The sequence below is a fragment of the Lagopus leucura genome, unplaced genomic scaffold (genome assembly GCF_019238085.1).
Source record: "Lagopus leucura isolate 7727_CA_CO unplaced genomic scaffold, USGS_WTPT01 Super-Scaffold_100008, whole genome shotgun sequence".
Lineage (NCBI taxonomy): Eukaryota > Metazoa > Chordata > Aves > Galliformes > Phasianidae > Lagopus > Lagopus leucura.
Window position 1 is genome coordinate 29,667,504 of NW_024962265.1, and position 20,013 is coordinate 29,687,516.

Genomic DNA, 20,013 nt, shown 5'->3' on the forward strand with positions numbered 1-20,013 from the left:
ACCTGAGAACACGACAAAATCAAAGTTTTTGTCAGAAGTGCTTCATAACCATGCATTGCTGCATATAAAGGCCTAAGCAGGTCCTTCTCGAATGACACACACAATTATTATTTTGTTCCCAAGGGAAAGTGGTATTTCAGCATTGGTATTATCCACTGGTAATGAGGTGCTCACAGATGAAAAGAGGAGGGGTAAGGCTGATATAATGTGAGTGACTACCCTGTGGCAAATATTGCTTTAAAAATGTTTTCATAGCACTTCAAAGAGTCTGAGTGAGGGGATCATGTGGTAATACTGTCTAACTCTTGCTTTAAACGGTGGGGACTTCCACCTCCAATCCTGAATAACCCTGTTGATGTTGCTAGCAGCTCCTTTGCTTGGTGCCAAGGACATGATTAAGACTCTGATTCAACAAATCAGAGGTGATCACTTAACCAGAAAGTATCATATGATAGATGAAAGACTTCTGAAAGGAAGCTCTGCACATCTGTAGATCTGCTTTGCGTTTTGTCCTCACCACCTTTGTGAATATCCGAAGAGCTCTGGAAATAAAAGCACTGGGACAGCGGCGAAGTATTGTAACAGTAATGAGTATTTGACAAAAGTATGGAGGAATTCTGCCAGTGACAGTTATTCTTTGCTCATGGTCCTCTGATGTTACATGGTGAGGTTGCATTTTTGTAGTGGCTGAGACGATGGGTGCAGCAGAAGCCCAGACCTTATCATCCGCAGGAGATGGCTTCCCCAAGACTTTGCATGTCTGGAGCCTGTCTGAGGTTACTGATTTGCACAACAGCAGGCATGATTCTCCCTTTTGGTTTCACTAGTGGTCTGATATGGAAGGGATTTCTGAACAGATAGATCCCTTTGTTTGTAATATATACAGAGACATAATTCAACTATATGTAGAGAGATATAGCAACAAGTCAGTAAGCAGGGGTCCTTTTATCTGAAACTTTTAATGTGCATAAAAGAATCCGCTCTCTGCACCCAGGTGGTGCACCAAACACTGATAAGCTGTTCCTTCACAACTTCACGGAGGGTTTCTCAGTTGGCCTTGTATATGAAATATACAATATATTTTCTTTTATTTTTTTTATTTATTCATTTTAATGTATACATATTTTGGCATAAGCGGTCACTTATTTCTTTCTTTGCCCACGCATGTTTACCAGTGTCTCTCTCTGGATAATTGGGCAGTATGAGTTGTGCAGAAAAAGGAGAACTGCATGGCCAAAGCCTAGTGAAGGGCAAGATGTGCATGTGCTGTACTGCTGAACAAGGACTGAGCAAGTAGATCTGCAGCATGACTAGCAGCAGAGTGGGCTCATGCATGTTGCAGGCAATGGTCCTGCCTGGAGCTGCTCAGCTCTACTGCATTGTGCTGCAGGCTGAAGTCTGCACCTTTTGTGTTAAAACAGAAGACCGTCAGCCATCTGTAACTGTGTTTGTAACCACTGTGATCCTGACACGTGAAAATTCCTTGTCCCCATACTAATAGTGTGTGAGGAGCTAGTTGTTTAGTGAATGAGCTTCAGAATGAGTAAAGACTTCAAACATCTTTGCTGATGATATTGTGCCAGATGGCCACAACCGATGGATCCCTTCTTGGAAGGTGTGATCAACAGTAGGGGAAGGTAATGATTTTTATTTTTATTTTTTGGGATCTTGTTTGGTGAGCTAAAAGATAAAAAAAAAAAACAGCGTTGCTCCCCTCAGATGCTGGAGGACCAGCAGCACAAGGTGTATGTGTGCTGGGAGATGATCCTGCCATTGAATCCTTAGCTGCAGTATGTTCAATGTTAAACACTTGAAGTAAATAAAGATTGGATCAACTGGAGATCTCTGTTTTCTCGGCCACAAGGATGATGGGAGATGTGCTTAATGCAAGGAAAGACAAATAAAGTTGTTCTCTTTCCTTTGAGGAACGAAAGGAAATGCAGTGCTAACCTTCAGACAAGCAAGGGGATATGGCAGAATGAAAAGTAATATGGTTTTATTATACATCCAACAGTGCTAAGGCAAGAATTAATGAGTTTATTTCCAGGAAAAAAAAAAAAAAAAGAAAGAAACTTTAGCAAAATGTTTAAGTGAAAAAGGGGTATTAGGAAATACTTTCTCAGGAAAAGGAGAGAGAAATTTTAAATGGCATTTCACATCCTCTTTATGAAATAAGCCATTTTCAAAAAGTGCTCCACCAAACAGAATTATCTCTACTGTTTGAGGATATAAAATTGGTTCTTGTTGTGAAGAAAATGCAGGTGCTCTCCTCTTCAGATGCCTTTATTAAGGATTTACTTAGGCTACTATAAACTGGCCAGAAACACGGAGAGTACTGACTGACTGCTCCTGAATTCACATAGGGTTCTTGTGGCAGTGGAGTGGAGTCATGTCTGCATCCGGGTGACTGGAGATGTCTGTGCTCACATCGCTCCCAGCTCCTTTTTCCTGCAGTGAGCACCTGCAGAGTGCTGGTGTTACCAGTGTCAGTAATAAAGTCAGCTTTGCAGTTTGTTTCTGGGATGATGGTGATTTACGTGATCTATTGCATTATCCAAATGACTTATCTGAATCATGTCTCACCTCAGTGTTTATTGCTTACTGCTTTTCAGTATTCCAGTCTGCTCGATGCCTTTTGCATTGATGGTGTTTTTGTAGTAATTAAACCACACACTGCACTTTTAGTTTTAGTAAAAGAGAATCTCTTGTCCCTCTCCTTTTTTCCCCAAACTCAGCAAGTAACATCATCCCAAATATTTTCTCCTTGAAATGATGAATGCCTAATTTCCAAGCTTGGCTATGCCACCGATTTGACTTGCAGCTCTCAGCAAATTATTTCTTCCTTCAGCTGTGACTCACCCAAGTGAAGCAGATGCTGCTTACCTTCACCTCAGCTATGCCAGGTAACATGTTTCTGTGTTATATTTTGCATACAGCATAGTACAGCAGCTGTAATTAAATCCTGTCAGAAGTCAATGAAAATGCAAAATATTCTTCGGGTGCTGTTAGTAAAGACAAAATTCAGTGTCCAGTGAAGTAACTTGAGTCCTTCAGCGCATTCTAAAATGAGGCTTTGTGAGGGTCAGGGTTTACATCTCCTCATTTTCCCGGCAACTCATCACTTCCTTCAGAGGCCTTGACTGAATTGCTCCCTTCCCTTCCCTTCCCTTCCCTTCCCCTCCCCCCCCCCCCCTTCTCCCTCCCCCCTTCCCCCTTCCCCCTCTCCCCCTTCCCCTCTCCTCCTGCTCTGATGTTATTCATCAGTGTAGAATTTTCAAGTATATCAAAAGGGGATGCCCCAATAAAGCACAGTATTACTGAGAGCAGTTTGTTCTACTTTGTATTTTAAAATAATCTTTGCTCTATCAGCCAAGCTTCCTTACTTTATTTATTCAGAAGATCTTTCTTATTTGGTCCAATGTAAGTGTTTCACACAATTCAGTGGAATTTAAAATAGGTGCCATTGAAATATGGATACACTGCCTGTAATTTTTTTATATAATACCTTCCATGGTATCCCCAGTTCCAGAGAAGACAGGTTCTTTAAAGATGCCAGAAGTGTTCCTTCAGTGCATCAGAGTGTGTGTGAAGAAGTCTCCCTCTTGTAATTCTATCTGCAAGATTCTCAGAAATGGAGAGTGCTGGCCAAAATAACTCCAGAGAGAGCAAAGGCAGGCCAAAACTAACAGAGTTTTAAAATCTAGCTCTATGTGTTTGCATGCAGCTTTTCTAGGAGCTGTTTCTTCAGTGAGTGTGCTGATGGGATTCCTAAAACTGAAATAAAACGAGGGTCTGTTCCTCAAGTATTTTTCCATGCCACAGTCTGAAGTCACTTGCTAAGAGTGTGGGCATAGTGTATGTCATGTATAAATAGCAGCTGGCTCCTCTTCCCTCTCATGAGCAACTCGTGCCAGACTGCTGCATTCCTGGTGTGCGTGTTTGAGATGCAGAGTGAGTGAGTTAGGTTTGAAGAAATTGCATTGAAGCTGTCTGCATAGCTTTGAAAAATTATACAAATCCAAAAAATATACTCTCAAGAAACTTTTGGTTACTCACTGTGATGAAATCTGGCCTGCTGGGGACTCCCTGGGTTGCTTTCCAGGGTGTCTGCCAGGCACTTCTGAACCTTGGGGCAATGGGTGTTTCTTCTGGAGATACTTGGGAATCGCATTGCCCACCCTCTCACACTTTATTTCTTCAGGAGCTGTGTGGGAAGCACTAGTAAACAGAAAGGCTTTGCACAATACCAAAAGCTTGCACAGGCAGCTTTAACCCACAGTTGTTTTGATCAGAATTTAAGCACATGGCTTTGCAGGCTGAAAGCAAAGCAAAGTATCTCCTGTCTTTGGAGACCAGTGTGCCCTTGGGACCTCCTAGGAGTCTGCCTGAGATGGATAAACCAAGCTATTCCCTTCTCCTTCAGTGAGCCCCTGAGCTGGGAGGCTATTGAGAATCCCTGGCAGGAGTAAAAAGGAGCTGCTGCTCCTTTCAGAACTTTTTGCTTCCTCTGTTATCTCAGTGCATCCTTCTGGCCCCCTCCTGCAGGGGATCCTGCCAGGTGATTGGGTCCAGGGGGCCATGGCCCTTACAGACAATATTCTCCCTCCGTGGGAACCATCCTTGCATTTAGGATTACTCCATTTGAGTAGAATTACACTGAACTAGGGGGGATCAATATTATTACCTTCACAGTACTGCTCCCTGAGGTTTCAAACCAACAGAGAGGTGGAAATGAGAGAAAGCACAAAGTGAACATGTTCAAATTGGAGCGTGCAGCTCCTGAAATCGGAGAAGAGATCGTAAACTGGGGCATGAGATGCTAAACTGTCATCATACTGCATTTATTTCATTTTTCTGAGATGTTCATCCTCGTGGCAAACCTCCTGTTTGATCATAATTATTAGTGGAGGACTCAATTTCATGGACGTTGAAAATTAATACAATCTTAGGTTCAATATTTTTTTCTGCCTGCCCTTTTTTTTTTTTTTTTTGTTTGTTTGTTTTTTAACCTGCCCTCCTACTTATCAGCTTCACAAATGCTGATGTTCTTGCAGTCTCTTTAACCATCTGGACAATACTGATCTTTTCCCTGCCTCTCCTTTCAGCAGTTAGAAATAAAATAATACTTCCTAGCTACTTTAAAAGACCTCTATACCATATACCATGATATTTTCACTTCTATGAGAATACACAAAGTACCCAAAGTTGAATTTTCTAGTAGGATTTCCAATGGAATTATAGATAAACTCAGGAGTGAAGTGCCACTGGTGGCTATCTCCTCTCCTCTGGATAAACCATGACCATAAACTATGGCAACAAGAAGAGAAGTCCAGAGACAGGTAAGGGCCTTTCTATCAGCATCTCCTAGCAAACAAGTCATCGACTGACTGTAAATAACACCCGGTTCTGTTATTGTCTGGCAGACTAGGCCAAATGTGGTGTTAAGAAAGAGAAGCCTTTCAAATCTGGACATAATAAAATGCAGTTTTCTGCGGAAGATCAGTACCTAAATCTATGTGGGGTGCCCAAATACAGTCTGGTATATTTGGGAAGGGAGACTGGGAAGAGAAAGGAGGAAGGAACTTTGATGCAATAGGAAACTTCTGAATTTATCAAGGCAGGTCGTCTGCATAGCTCTGGGGCCGAGGCCTTATATATAGTCTTTGCTATTCTTAGAGCATGCAGCAGAACAATGGCTCCATTTGAAGAAGCTCTTTTATAGTTTGCCAATATAAAGAAGGCTGTGCAAAATGATATGATCATGTAATTGAACACTGTAAATAGATATTCTGACCCAGACGATAATTTTACATTAGCTCACTTTCCTGCCACGTTTGAACTTTGTAAACTGAACAAAATAAGAGAGATCTGATTAACTTTCCTGGATTATAAATGTTGAACTTACATATGATTTATAAAATCAACAGATTCAACGGAGCCTTCTTTCTGTTCACAAAAGTAGAAGCTAGATTAATAAAATCCATTTGCTGGTTTGACCTTAATGTATAGTGATGAAATGAAGACCTATGAATTCTCTGAAATCCAAACCTCAAATGTGAAGAAGGCCTTGTAATTTTTACAGTGCTGCCACAGCTTCCCCTATTAATTAGGATTAATTGGGATTATTAAAATTGGTTCTGTGCAATGCAATAGAACTGGTGGTGCAGGCTTGAGTCAGACAGATGTAGTATGCAACTGCATTTTGAAGGGCCTCTGCCAAAACAGCAAGCTAATGTGACAACCACTACTGGCTGGTGCAAGCCACAGTGTCCCAGCTTGCTTGGCATCAAAGGATCTGCTTTGTGTTCAGTGTTTTGCGAGCAGTACTGCATTGTAGGGGTATGTTTTAGTGACTCCTCTCCTGTAAGAGCCAGCTACTACCCAGCACAAATTGTCTTGAAGGTACTGCCAGCAGATGCTGCTTCAGAGCAGGCATCTCACGCAGTTCCTTTCCACTGCCATCCTGAGCAATGCTACACCAGTCTGAATGCACACATAGTCACACCTGTACTGGGGGATGGACAGCAGTTGGGATGGAGCAGAACCTTGCACTTGCTCCTGGCCTTGGGAAAAAGGGGAGCTGTGGGCAATATATTCTTATTTAGGAAGCTGTGAGATGAAGAATGGATCATGTCCTGAGCACCTGTTTCAGGGATGCAGCTTGGCCTACAGCAGAAACATAGCTAACCCACTAGGATCCTCCTTGGAGAGATTCTGATCCAGCACCATGACCTCATACCATGTGAATGTGTTGCGTCATGGGGCCATGGTATTTTTCTTATGGCCTCTAGATACCGAATCTTTCCAAAAGAAATCAAGAGTATTGAAGTAAAATGTATGCTTTTAAAGCATTACTATACTGTTTTTTAAGGGCATGGTACATAGAAAATTACTTGGAAGGACTGAACCACAGCCATTTAATTTGGCAGATTTTCCCATGCAGTTCCACATACCAGCTGGGGCTTCTGCTGAATTTTATGCTGTTTTACTGCTGCAGTCCTAAGCTCTGGGCAAAGTTGCAGGCTTACATTAAATCAAGCTGCATGACAAAGGTGTCTTGGTGGCAGATGGGCAGCACAGTGTTCAGCACAGGGTGATAAGTCACCCCTGCTTGCAGTCATCACTCCGGGTGGCTTTGGGGAGAAAGCCATTTTCCTATTTGGTTTTAATGTGGTGTTAGAATTCATAAAAAATGTGGTGGTTTCTCTCCTTTCTCTTGTGATTTAAACCACGATTTTTTGACATGGAAGATAGCAGCAGAAAATGTATGCATGGAGGCCTGAGCTGGGAATGGAAACCAGAAGTTCCTGCCTGACTTCTGTGTCTGGACTCTCAGCTGGAAGGTTGCTTAGCTTTTGTTTGATTTGCATTGATATACTGTTACATCATATGTATGATACAATAGATTAAAAAAAGCCATGTGGCTCTTGCCAAGAAAAAGTGAACAAATATGCACTTTTAGTAATCATTACCATGTGGATCTTGAGCTGTTTCTACATATAACATTGAGTCACTTATATCCCACTGAAATGCTGTTTTTCTTTTGATCTGAGAGGACAGTTGAAACAACATGTTTCTTGCTATAATAATACTTTGTCATTTCAGCTCCTTATATCTTCTCTGTAGCCACATCCTATATGCCCAGAGAATCTCTGTGCAAGAAAGTGAGCTTCAGATATGTTTTCTTAATGTAATTTAAGCAAATTTTAAGAAAATTGGTTAAAAAAAGTCATTTTCCTTTTAAATTATTCTAAAATTGGTGGCGATAATACAAAACAGAGGCAGGAATGTACTTCCATGTGTGGCAGTTCAGTATGGCAAGTGGAACGAGTTGTTGCTTCACAGACAGATCTTACATATCGAGTCTTTTCTGAGTGAATTCACATAACACCAGAGTGTGAGTGGTCATATTTAATCTTGTCAGTAGTGCTTTCGATGCTGCACAGTTTGGACTAACCTGCTTTAAAGCTCTGCTCTTTAACTCGTGCTGTTATTGTCTGCTACAGTTGTTGACTCAGTAGATTTTCTGATGTGGTCTGGGAATGAGTCCTTTTGGACTTTCACATTATCATATTACAATATACACCACACATTATTTATACTGGGGTTAATTACATCATCTGAATGGAATTCATTTTTCATTCTATCTAAAAGTTTGTATTTTAAAAGAATATTTTCTTTTTATGGAAATTCAGATTAAAACTACATCGATTCTTAAGGAAAGGAGCTTTGCATTATGATTTTTGTATATGCTTGGCTTTAAACAAAAATATTTGATTGTAACAGTTAACTGGGAATTGTTGTTACAGGATGAAATACATCACTTCTAAACTGTAATGGAATGTGGAATCTATCCAGCTAAACGTAGCAGATAAATGAAATAAATAGCATTAAGTCCTCTCCAAGGCACAGAGTTGCTAAGTAAAACTTATCCATGTTTACTGTAATCTTCACTCTTCTCTCAAGCATTTCTATTTAATTTTCAAATAAAATCTGGACAAGTTTTTAGGACCATGGATTGAAATATGTAACCTCATTCATGTGAAAACAAGTGGAAGACAGCATGTCATTATGTGAATACTTATTTTTTTGTTTGGCTGTCAACACATAAATGTGAAAATAAATTGGAGGGACTGACTAAAAAAGCACTTTTTTTTTTTTTTTTTTTTTTTTTTTTGTCATGGCTTATTGGTGAATTTAAAGCCCTAAAGTTCATTTTGGGTCAAACAAACATTTTGTTTTCTTCCTGAAACACAGTGCCTCATTGAGTGGTGAGAGAAGCCATAGCAATGAAGGGCTGGATTGAAAAAATGGAGGAGGCAATCCTTCCCTTGCCCTGTGCTGCTTCCACAATGCAGTGGTCAGGTGATGGCTCTTTGTGGGATATGGACAACTCCTCTGTGTCACTCTCCTCATTTAACCAGGCTGCCCTGAACCAGCATCTCCAATCTCACAGGAGCATACCCTAACCATGGCTGTCCTCGTCCCTCATGCTGTTGTGCTTGGTCCCCTTTTCCGTGGATAGAAGGCTCCGTAGCCTGTCCCACGGGGAGCATACCCCAAGGACCCTCCTGCCTCCATCCTTGTGCTCCAGAGTGCAGAGATCAGTTTTGAGAACCTGGCTCAGCCCTGGTCTCATGGGGCTGTTTTGTGTACATAGTTGAATTCTGGTTTTGATTCATGAGGAACTTGATTTTTGACCAAAAATCTCTGTGCATGTGTGAGAAACTCTCAGTCATGGTAGAAGCTCAGCTTCCACACTTCCTTTTCTCCCTTTGAAAGCAAATCACTCTGAATGCACTTTGAATATTACAAATAAGAGAGCTCTTTTCTTCCTCTTCACCCCAAATGAAAAACAATTCAGTAACTTTATTTTTTCCTCCCATGTTATAAATAAAACAACCCCTTCCCTCAGATGGCCATGCAGGACAGTCCTGTCTGTGCTGCACAATGGCAGAAGGAGACCTCTGAAGTAGTGCCAGCCCGGCTTGCTTTGAAATGGGAGACAGCTGAGCCCTGTCAGCCTGGGAGAGCCTTCCTGAGCAGTGGGGCACTGGGTTAGAAGTCCTTCTTGATGTTCTCCTGCTCTGCTGGTGCTTATCTCCTACCCCACTGGTTCCATTTGTGTAATCAGGATAGTTTCAGATGCAGACAGGTCACAGGTAGTGGCCTTGAGGCCCAAAATGTTGCTGCAAACCACAGCTGATACAGGTCTTAAAAATCCATTTGTGAAGACAATGCTTACTGCTTTCTGGTAAATTAATTACAGGTATGAAAGCATGATGAAACTTCAGTTTCATCTGAATGAGTCCATCCCTACCTTGTGACTTTCAGGGAGCTGTGATCTGTGAAGCACCCAGATTGGTGGATGCGTTTGAAAATGCCCACATTTTATGCACATTTGTACTTGATATAGCGGCCAAGAGGTCTTGCAGAAGAAAGATAATTATTTCCCACTGCCTTTGTGTATTTCCTCACAATACTCTGGACTGAACTGGAAACCAGTTAAACAAATCCGTTTTATCGGCCTTGTAAAGCTTTCCTGATTGACTCCCTGTTGTGCTGTTGAAAACTGAGGGAAGCCGGAGGAAGGATCTGTCAAGATGAAAAAACCCAAGTCACCAAGTGTGTATGTGTGTTTCTGTGCACAAAGAACAAAAGAAAAGGTGGAATTATGAAGCTGTTAATTTGTCAGTAATGAACGGAGAGTTGCCAAGGCCCAATCTTCATTCATGAACTGTCTTTAGTTGCAAAGTGTATAGGACTCAAGGTAAGGCTTGGAAAAGTCCTTTCTAGCTCTGCTTTATCTGGAGGTGCCAGGGCTGGTGGGGCACTTCCAACCCGCATGGTGCAGTGTATCAGATTGTCATTAAAATGTTACCCTGAGTACACTAGCATTCAAGAGCTAAGTCAGTATGAGCAACCAAAGATATGGCGATGCAAGACACAGGAAGAAACTGAAAATCAAAGTGTGCTTTGGGTCAAATTGAAAGTTGATGAGTGATAGGACTTTATTTTAATACATAAAGACTGCACTCTGTAAGAAACATTTTCTGCTTCTCGCCTCTCTCTGGTACTTTCTACCACTGAAACAGGAAATAGCACAATGATTTTGAGGGCCCAAGCCACCATTATTTTTTCTTTCTGCCTGAGACTTGACTCCTTATACAGAGGATATCAGCAGTCTCTTCCCAGACTGAGGTTACTGTGGGCCAGGAAAGTAAGTGCTCAGAGTATCCTACTGCACCAAAAGCTATCTTTTGGGTCTGCTTTTAGTTTTTAATCTAGGAATGAGGGGGAAGTTCATGGATGGCTACCAAATCATTGCAGGTGGTTGAAAATATTTAACTCTGCTTTTTTAATAATAGGCAAACATTTGCACTTTAAAAAAAAAAAAAAAGTATTCTAAGATCTATCTGATTCCCTTGAGCCATTCAGCATGTTACTGACAAGATCAGTCTGGGATGTGGGATTCATTCCATGAAAACAACCTTTTCCCTTCTTCCAGGGCAGAAGTTCCTTGCAGGTGCCAGTCACCACTGTGGCTCTGTCTGTATCAGCTAGGGCTGAGGGGAAGCACTCTAGCTAAAACAGACACCCATCCGGCCTGTGAGGGGTCTTTTTCCTGTCAAGTTATGAGGACTGAAGGGCGTTTTTTGACTTTGGAGAGGGAACCACATCTGTTGAACAGCGGCAGTGCTTGGGTGAAAGGTTTCTTTCCCTCAGCGGCGTGGGTGCGCAGGGAGTGCTCACCTGTGGCTCTGTTGGTGCAATGCCGATGTTGAGTGAGGTTATCGTCCCCCAGGCTGCTACTAAAGGATGTCCTGCCCCCTCCCTCCCTTTGTCCAGTGTTGCCAAAACTTGCCTGGTGATTCAGCTGCTCCTCTCTTGGTAAGGAGCTCCTCAGCCAGCTTCTGGTTTGGACTCCTCTAGGCCTAAAACCTGGGCCTAATGTGTTTGGCTGGACATAAATCAAAGCAGAACTTAAAAAAAAGAGTTGTTTGTGTTTTAGAGATATCATATCATTCAGACTTCAAAATATAAATTCTGTTTAAAGTCTTTTTCCCTTCCCTGTGGTTAGGCTTCATTAGCTGCTAGACTTCCTTAGTCTTGGATACAGTGTTAGTATAGATTAAGGAGGAAAACAGGATCTTTGTTTGGGCTATACGTATGTCTAGATTGTGCTGTGATTGCCAGTATATTTTTCTTCTTCCGGCTGCATGTCAGCTTGAGATGAACACTTCATTGTTGTCAAGCCACCTGTACTATTGCAAAGTACCAGCTGACTCTATCCATGGTGCACAGAGGAAATGAAGAGATACTGGTCCTCTGAACAGAGCCCTTATCTCCTGATGATGGTGACTTGGATTAGCTTTTGTTATGACCTTTGCTGTGAAAAATGCCCAAGCTTTTTGTCCGTTGTGGTATTGCTTTAACAAGGCTATCCTGAGATGGCATGGAAATGATCTGCAGTGTTTTTGTCCTGCCTTTGGTGTGCAAAACTGCTTTGCCACATGCTGAGGGTGCCATGCTACCATGCCAGCACCTGCTGGTCTCTTGGCTCTGCTGGCACTGATGGATGTTCTGAGTCTCTTGAGATATAGAAGCATAGAACAATGTAATTGTTCAAGTTGGAAGGAACTTTTAAACATCAATCTAATCAAACTCCTCTCCCACCTCTCAGGGTAACCTGCTCCTTTGCCTCACTAGCATTGTAGAGAATGATTCCCTAGTATGAGTAAGAGTAAACATGTTTGGTTTGGTGCTCTCCCTTTCTGGGGGCGCCTAGATTTCCTTCTCACCTTCCAGGATGTTGGCCGAGGTCACGATAGGGATGGTTGTGTGGCCACAGACTTGTGGCCTGGTGACTTAGTTTTCCTCAGAAGCTGCAGTTCTGTTCCACGCTTCCATCTCCAACTTGCCCTGCTTGCCTTGTTCTGGTATTAATGCCTATGTGTCCAGCTCTGTTTTTTACCTTTCTGCTCTTTCAGAAAACTGATAATGAAGCTGCAGCCAGAGTGCCATTTCTCTTGGTGGTGTGTCCCCTTTTCTTCCCTTGCTGATTTGGACATCCTCAGGGAGATGAACTGTAGGAAAACTAACAAAACCACCACAACAAAACCCAAGTGAATTTAATTTACTTTGGGTTCACACTTGTATGTTTGCAGGCTTGATGAGTAACAAAGCCAGTGGAAGAGGTGGGACGGGGACTTTCACTTCTGGCATTAGCTCAAGCATGCTTGGCTCAGAGCTGGTGAGAAGCAGAATTCCCAGTCTCTAGCAGGCTCTGGCTGTAATTTAATATCACGTGGTGTGTTAGGGATTTGGATTGTATTTGCCTGACAGGCAGCTAGAATGGGTTAAAATATGCTCCTCCCTTGGGCATGCATCTGAGTTCCTTTGCAGAAGGAATCAGGGTGCCAAGTTTGGGGCATGCATCTCCCTGTGGGTGATGGCCCCTGGCAGTGTGTAGGCTAAAGATGCCCCCCCAGACACCGCGGTTGCGTTTGCAGGTGCTTGTCTCTCAGATATTGGGGCTCAGGGTTCTGCCTTGCAGTAAGAGGGTAGGATCCTGCATGGCCTCTGAGGGATGGCAGCTAGCTGCTGCATTTCACCAGAAGGAATATTTTCGCTCTGCAGTGTAATGTGAATGGATTGTAAGTGATAACTGTGGTTCTCTTCCATGCTCACAGTATAAGAATGGTCTTTTTTTTCTCTTTTTTTTTTTTCTTTGTGCGTGTATGTTTCTTCTTCTACCTTCACCCCAGCAGCCATTTCTCCTCCAGCAATTCAGTTCCTTTGTTTCTCATGCTTGCTAAACCTTTTTATTAATCTACTATTTCTCTGAACTTTTTCCAAAGTTTTTCTAGACTTTCCACTTTGAATGAGCCTCATGAAAAAATCTAAGCCCTTTTTTTTGGGGCAGAATACTTCTTGTTCTTCTGCTCTTCTGATGATTTTTTTTTTTAAATGCTCACATTGCTTTACATAAAACCTAGGCTGACGTGCTGTAGGAATTTATTGAGTATTATCTACTTATTCCTGGCTTTGGGCCCAACTAAAGTCCCACTAAACTCTTTGGTTGGCTGAGAGCAGTAAGGTCTATTTGCAAGCTAAAGATACTCTGTGCTCTGGATAACATATCTCAGCATCTCCCTCCTTCAGACACATGCTGTCCCTCCTTGCACCCCTTGTCACTTGTGAGTGACACAGTATGGGGACACTTTGCCCACTTGAGTTGTGCAGCAGCTGTCAGTCTGTAAAGAAAAGAAGGAGCTGCAGCTGACAACCAGCTTCTGTTCCTGCCTGTGTCCTCCTTTGCCCCAGCAGCTCCTGTGCTGCATGGTGTCAACATTAATGTTATTGTTAGACCTGGTTCTGTTGCGACAAACATGCAGAAGTGCTTTTGAAGTGACTTACCTCTGCTGGAATCTGTCTGCTACTTTACTGCCGGATTTCTGTTACTTCTCCACTACCTTCCTCTATTTTATCCTCTTCTCACTGCAGCGTGACTGTGGGTTCAAACAGTTGTGCAGTGCAAAATACTCCAGATTTAAATTCAAAGCAAAACAAAAAGGTCCCCACCCTGAACTGAACTTGCCCCTTTAACCCTGCAATGTGAAGCCTGGCTGGGATCCAGCCTGGAGGCTTTCCTTGGAATTGCTCTTCAGGGCACAGATTCCTGCAGAAATAATAGCAGGAACCTGATCAGCTGGGCTTTGCCAGGCAGCTGCAGTCCAGTGAAGACATCTGCCCGCTCCCCTCCTTTGGACTTCTCTGGGGTTCTTGCGTAAATGGGGGAGTAAGGGAAGCAGACAGAAATACAGCTGTGATTCTAAATCCTCGTGCTCCTTGAAGGATTTAAACCATGTAGGTGAAATTGTTCAAGCTCTCATTATGGAAAATGGATATCTTTGTTTCACATGTTCAATCTGTGGTGCTTCATTAAAAGCTGGTTCATTGTTGGACTGTGCTGGACTCTTACTGGGAAAATTGCTGCTCTTGTTTTCTGGCCTGATCTGGCTTCCCTTAGAGCTAAAAGAAATCTGTTGTGCTCAGTGGGTAAATGGCAAGGTAAGAACTGGTGCAAAACCAAATGCATGCTCTGAGTGAGCCGATCCTGAGACTGAGATCCCTTGTATGAGCTATAACTAAGGGCAAAAAGCACATAAACAGAGCTGTTCATGTCTAATTTGAGCAACAAGGAGTGTGCCCACTTCTTACTGTCTGGCTCAGAATGGCAAACAGGTGAGCCTGCCCACTTTGTTTTGCATTGGGACATGGCTGGTTTGCAGGGGCACCTCAGAACCAGGGCACGTTTGTGCTGCTCCTTGTGGAGAATGCTATGTAGGGGCATATATGCACTGTTGCTATTTACAGCATTGCTGCCAAGTCAGTGTCTGAAACACTGCCTTTGACCTGGTTGGCAGAGCTGATACAGAGTGGTACATATGGATTAACCCTGTGCTCCTGACTCTCTCACAGGCAAGGTCTCTGAGGCAGGAGTTAACTCAGGGCAAGATCTTGTCTCAGACATCTTGATCCTGCTCTATTTCAATGAATTTGCCATTACGCTTTTCTAACCAGGGTGAAGAGGCCTCAATTGTTAGTGTTGTCTCTTCTTTTATTTATTTATTTATGCATTTTCCACAGGGAATGAAGCATTTATTTCTGTTGTGCGGAAAGTCCATCCAAAACTTGTCCATATTTCTGATGCTGGATGCAGTCCGTAGGCAGAGAGTGATTTAGTTCTGTGTGTGTGAGAGAGGTTTTATTTTTAAAGGGTACGGTTTATAGAATTGCACATGCTAGTTCTTTAAAAGCCCATCAACTGAGCTCTTTCTTCATAGTACTCAAATGAGAACACAGTGTTTTCTGTATTGTTTGGAATAGCCTGGGAAACAATGCCTCCCAGTGTGAGCAGATCTCCTTCAGTGCGCTGGCAAACTCATCTAGGAGGAATGTGGTTATCGACTAACCCATGATTTCTGATAGCAGGAGCGAAAAAGAGTGGAAAAGTACTCAGCTGCCTGCAGTCCAATAACACAGAAGCTCACTGATGTGCGTGATAATGTCGATTCAATTTAAAATGGCCATAAATCCCATTGGCCTAACACAGCATCCTGGCTGTCCAGCCGTGCTAGTACAGCACTGGGTGAAGGCCTCCAGTGATATAAACTGATGCAAACTGGTGCAGCTCGACCAGCAGCTGTGAAGAAGCTCCATCCCCAACAGCTGAATATTTGGGCCTGTGATGCTTCATGACAGTTTCTCTTGCCAAAAGTGTGCTCTGAATTAATGCTTGCACTTGTGGGTAAGCTTTTGGATGGAAAATGTAATGAGCCATTGTTGCTGTGAGTGTCTGAATTCAATGACTGAAAGTTGGCATCAGTTTGTAAAATATAAAATCAGGAACACGGGGAACAAACGCACTTGCACAGAGATTAATGGTTTTTTTTTTCTCCCCTGGGTAGAGATTGGGAAGAGAACAGGTTCTCTGCCATTTCTCCAGTGAGCAGAAGAGACTGGAGGGATTTCAGTTCTTGGAATATTACAAAGGTCGCTGACACTTGTCCTTGCCTCGACTTGGAGGCTGCCCAGATTCTGGAATCAAGCTACTACTTCCGCTCCACATCCCGAGTGTGCAGCACTCTGGTAACTTTCTTGGGGTGAGTGAGCTGCATGAAGGGACTCTGAGGGGCTGCTGCCTCCCAGACCATGAGCTCACAGGGAGCTGCTGGCTGGCCACTGGCAGTTTTGGGAATGGACTGTGGTGAGGATGGAAGCTGATGGTTACTGCAGTGAATCAGGAGTGCAGGGTACCAATTTCTGATAAGTGCTCATGTTTTGACTTTGTGTTAGGAGCCTGGAGCAAAAAGAGGCATGGGCACACTGGAAAGAACCCAGTGAAGAGCCATGAAGATGATGAAGGACCTGAAGCACCTCTCCTGTGAGGACTGAGAGAGCTGGGACTGTTCAGCCTGGAGAGTCTTAGAGGGGAATTTTACCAGTGTCCATAAATATCTGAAGGGAAGGTGCAAAGATGAAGCTGAGCTCTTGTCAGTGGTGGTTAGTGCTAAGGCAAGAGGCAACAGGCTTAAACTGAAACATAGGAGGTTCCCACTAACTGTCAGGAGGCACTTCTGTGGTGTGCAAGTGATGGAAAACAATCTGCCCAGAGAGGCTGTGGAATTTCCTCCTTGGAAATCTTCATCAGCATCTGGACATGGACTTGCTCTGAGTGTCCTTGCTTGGGCAGATGTTGCATCAAATGGATCTAGAGGTTCTTTGTAATCTCAAACATTGTATGATTCTGGGATCCTTGGCCACTGCTTTCCCATGATGAGTTAGGGCTTCTGTTTCTTTCCTTCAGTTTATGATGAAGGCTGAGTTCTCCAGAGCTTGTCAGGTCAGACAGACTTTGAGAGAGGGAACAAGGAGTAGCATGGCCGAAACATGCTGGTGAAGCAAAACCCAATGCAGTTTTCACTGTTCTGGGGATTTGGAGAGCTACTTTGAGGAATAGCAGAAGGAGCAGAAAACTGTGCAAATCTGAAGGAAAACTCTTACTGCTGTGGCCTTTACTGGAGAGATCGACAAAGCTGGGACTGGCAGTCGTCTGTGCTGCATGGCTCAGGCCAAGAGATGCTGCAGAAACATCTCAAACACCATAGTACTGCCATGGTACTTGCCTTAGAGCACTCTCATTTGTTTTGCTTTTACATAAATGGCTTTTGGAAGAAATGTTTTAACTTGGGGCAAGACCGACAGAACACCAGTTGGCAGACACCACAGCCATGCGTTTTGTCATAGAATAATCAAGCTCCGCACTGGCCAGCCCCTTCCTTCCTCCAGCCGCCGCTGAATTTTAGTGCTTTAACCTCAGATACAGCAGAGGAGAATTGTTCATCTCTTTTGCATTAGTGTGAATGTGCATTTCCTGGGTCACAGGCTGAACTGTGCATTTTGGAATCTTTTTGTTTTGTAACGAAAGGTTTTGAACTCCTCTTTCTGAGACAAGGAGTGCATGCAATGTAGTTGCTGTGAGCAGCCACACCACGGCACCACCATGAAAATGGACGCTGGCCAGAACCCCAAGCTCACGTCAAAACATGCTAGAATAGCACATTTTACTACAGAAAGGAATGTTAATGTGATACTATCAAATCTTATACTGCAAGGAAATTACATGTCCCAAACCACTGCAATAGGTATCTGTGACCCTGGCGAAGCTTTCTCCCCAGCTGTGTTTATGCTTGAACCAACTCGCTTTTCCCAAACTCCGCTTTTGCCATTGCCCTACAAGCACAGCTCTTGCTTCTTACCCATCTGCATGGCCCTGGCACCCTGTATCTTGTGCAAAGAGGGTGGGACAGATGGCCCCATGGCTGCAGGGAAGTTGGATTGCTTACTGCCCACTCATTTTGCAACACCAGGCCCCAGAAAGTGGGGCCTTGGTGGGGCCTATCTATCTGAAAGTGGGGCTATGCCTCCTCTTGCCCCTCCAGCAGTTCGTGTCCCAGTTGTGGGGCTGCTGTGGCTCACATGGGAGGATGCTGTGAGCTGAGGCATGAGTTTTGTGGGCAGGCGATTTGCTCAGCCAGCTGGTGCAATGTGTCCTGACATGCTGGGCGCTATGGCTGAGGCCTGTGGCACCCCTCCACCTTTTCCCGCTTGGATAAGGCTGAATGTCCCTGGTCCAGTCCTGCCATTAGTCAAAGAGGGGCTGCTGCTGTGGTGTGCTCCCATGTGAGGGTGAAACAGGGTTTGTGAGTACCTGCCTACCATGCCTCATGTGGGTCAGACCTATCCTGATATTTCACTGACTGAGTGGTACTGAGTGAGAGGAAGACACTTTAATTACTATGTGTCATTGCTGCAGAAATCAAAGTGCCTGTAAGTGTTGAAACTATACTCTACAGACTGGGAGAGAGCCATCATATGGGGAAGTGACGAATTTGCAAGCCAGAGCTGTATATTAGTCATTAATTGTCTCACATAGAGAGCTCTAAGTTAGGGGATCAAGATAGACTATGTCATGAAGAACATGAAGTTAAGCAAGTCAGTAGTATTATTTCACTCTGGAGGATGGTGGGCCTGTATTTGTTTGGTTTCTTTGTATGGGCCTGCTGATCACTTCTGAAGAACATCTCTTTTCCTCTTACTCTCCAGGGTAAGGGAGAAGAGGAGAGGGAAGGAAAGGGGAGGGGAGGGGAGGAGAAGGGAGGGGAGGGGAGGGGAAGGGAGGGGAGGGGAGAGGCTCCTTAGCCAGAAGAATGCACCTGTAATATCCCAGCAGCACAGGAACCAGCTCAGAAGCAGCAATCCAGAATCATAACTGAATTAAAACTTAACTCTAAGTCCTGTGCTTGGCAAGGATCTTTGAGAACAAATAATGCATACTCTGCTATCAGGCTACCCCAGAGAAGTGCCCAGGCCAGCCAGGCGGCTGCTGTGCTCCATCCAGGAATGCATACAGGGCCCGGATGCTGACCAGCAGCTTGGAAAGCTGAATCAGTCATAAGCATCATGAAGGCAGCATTGCAAACCTCAGGATGTGTTTGCTGCCACAACTTGTATGATTTTCATCAGCTGTTCGAACTGGAGCCAGTAATTTTCATTGTTGCTGGGGGTGGTGGTTGGAAAGAGGAAGAAAGGCTGTACTGTGGAAGAACTTAGATTTTTTTGTCCTTTTCTTTTTCTTTTTTTTTCTGTCAATAGATATTTTTTTTTTGTGGTCAAACTACAGATGTTTATTTTCTGGATTTTTCTAAGGATGAACTTCTGCTTTGCTAAAGCAGATCAATTATGAAAGCTATAGACCAGTATTCTAGTTTTCTATCAAAAAGGGAAAAATTCTTTTTGTCTAATCACTGTTTTCAGTAGCATCACACTGACATTTTAGTATGGACTTTCTTCATCCTCGGTGGTTTTGTCCTGAGGAGTAAGCCTGCATGCTGACAGCAGTTCTCCATGGCTCTCCGGAACCTGGGCCTTACCACCACCACCTCCAGGACACCATTCCCTGCTGCCTGACTGCCTACCCGGAGATGCCCACCTCAGCAGCACCTTGTACATTGTCTCTTCCGCTCATTTCTCTAATTGAGTCTTTTGGGGGGCTAATTTGGATTAGGTCCAATGCTAAGAACATTTGGATGTTTGTTTTTGTGAAATTGAGCCTCGGCTGAACTCTCCACTCCACTGAGTATAGGTACTCATGATAATGTCTGTTTGATGTAGGACAATCCTGAGTTTCCACTGTGAGATCAGTGTGGCAAGCACTCTGTAATGAAAGACTGCCTACAAGCTAATACCGTGAGTACAATTCCTCCATCTGTAATTCAAGAAAAAGACCAGAAATTCTGGTCAATGAGAGAGAGACTTTTTACTGTTACATGGGAAGAAAATGGAGGCTTCTCGTTTTTCGGAGATCAACAAGAAGTAGTGTTTGCACTACTGGCTCTTTAGTCGTACTTACGTCAGTATTGTATATGTCCTCTTCTAAAAACGTCC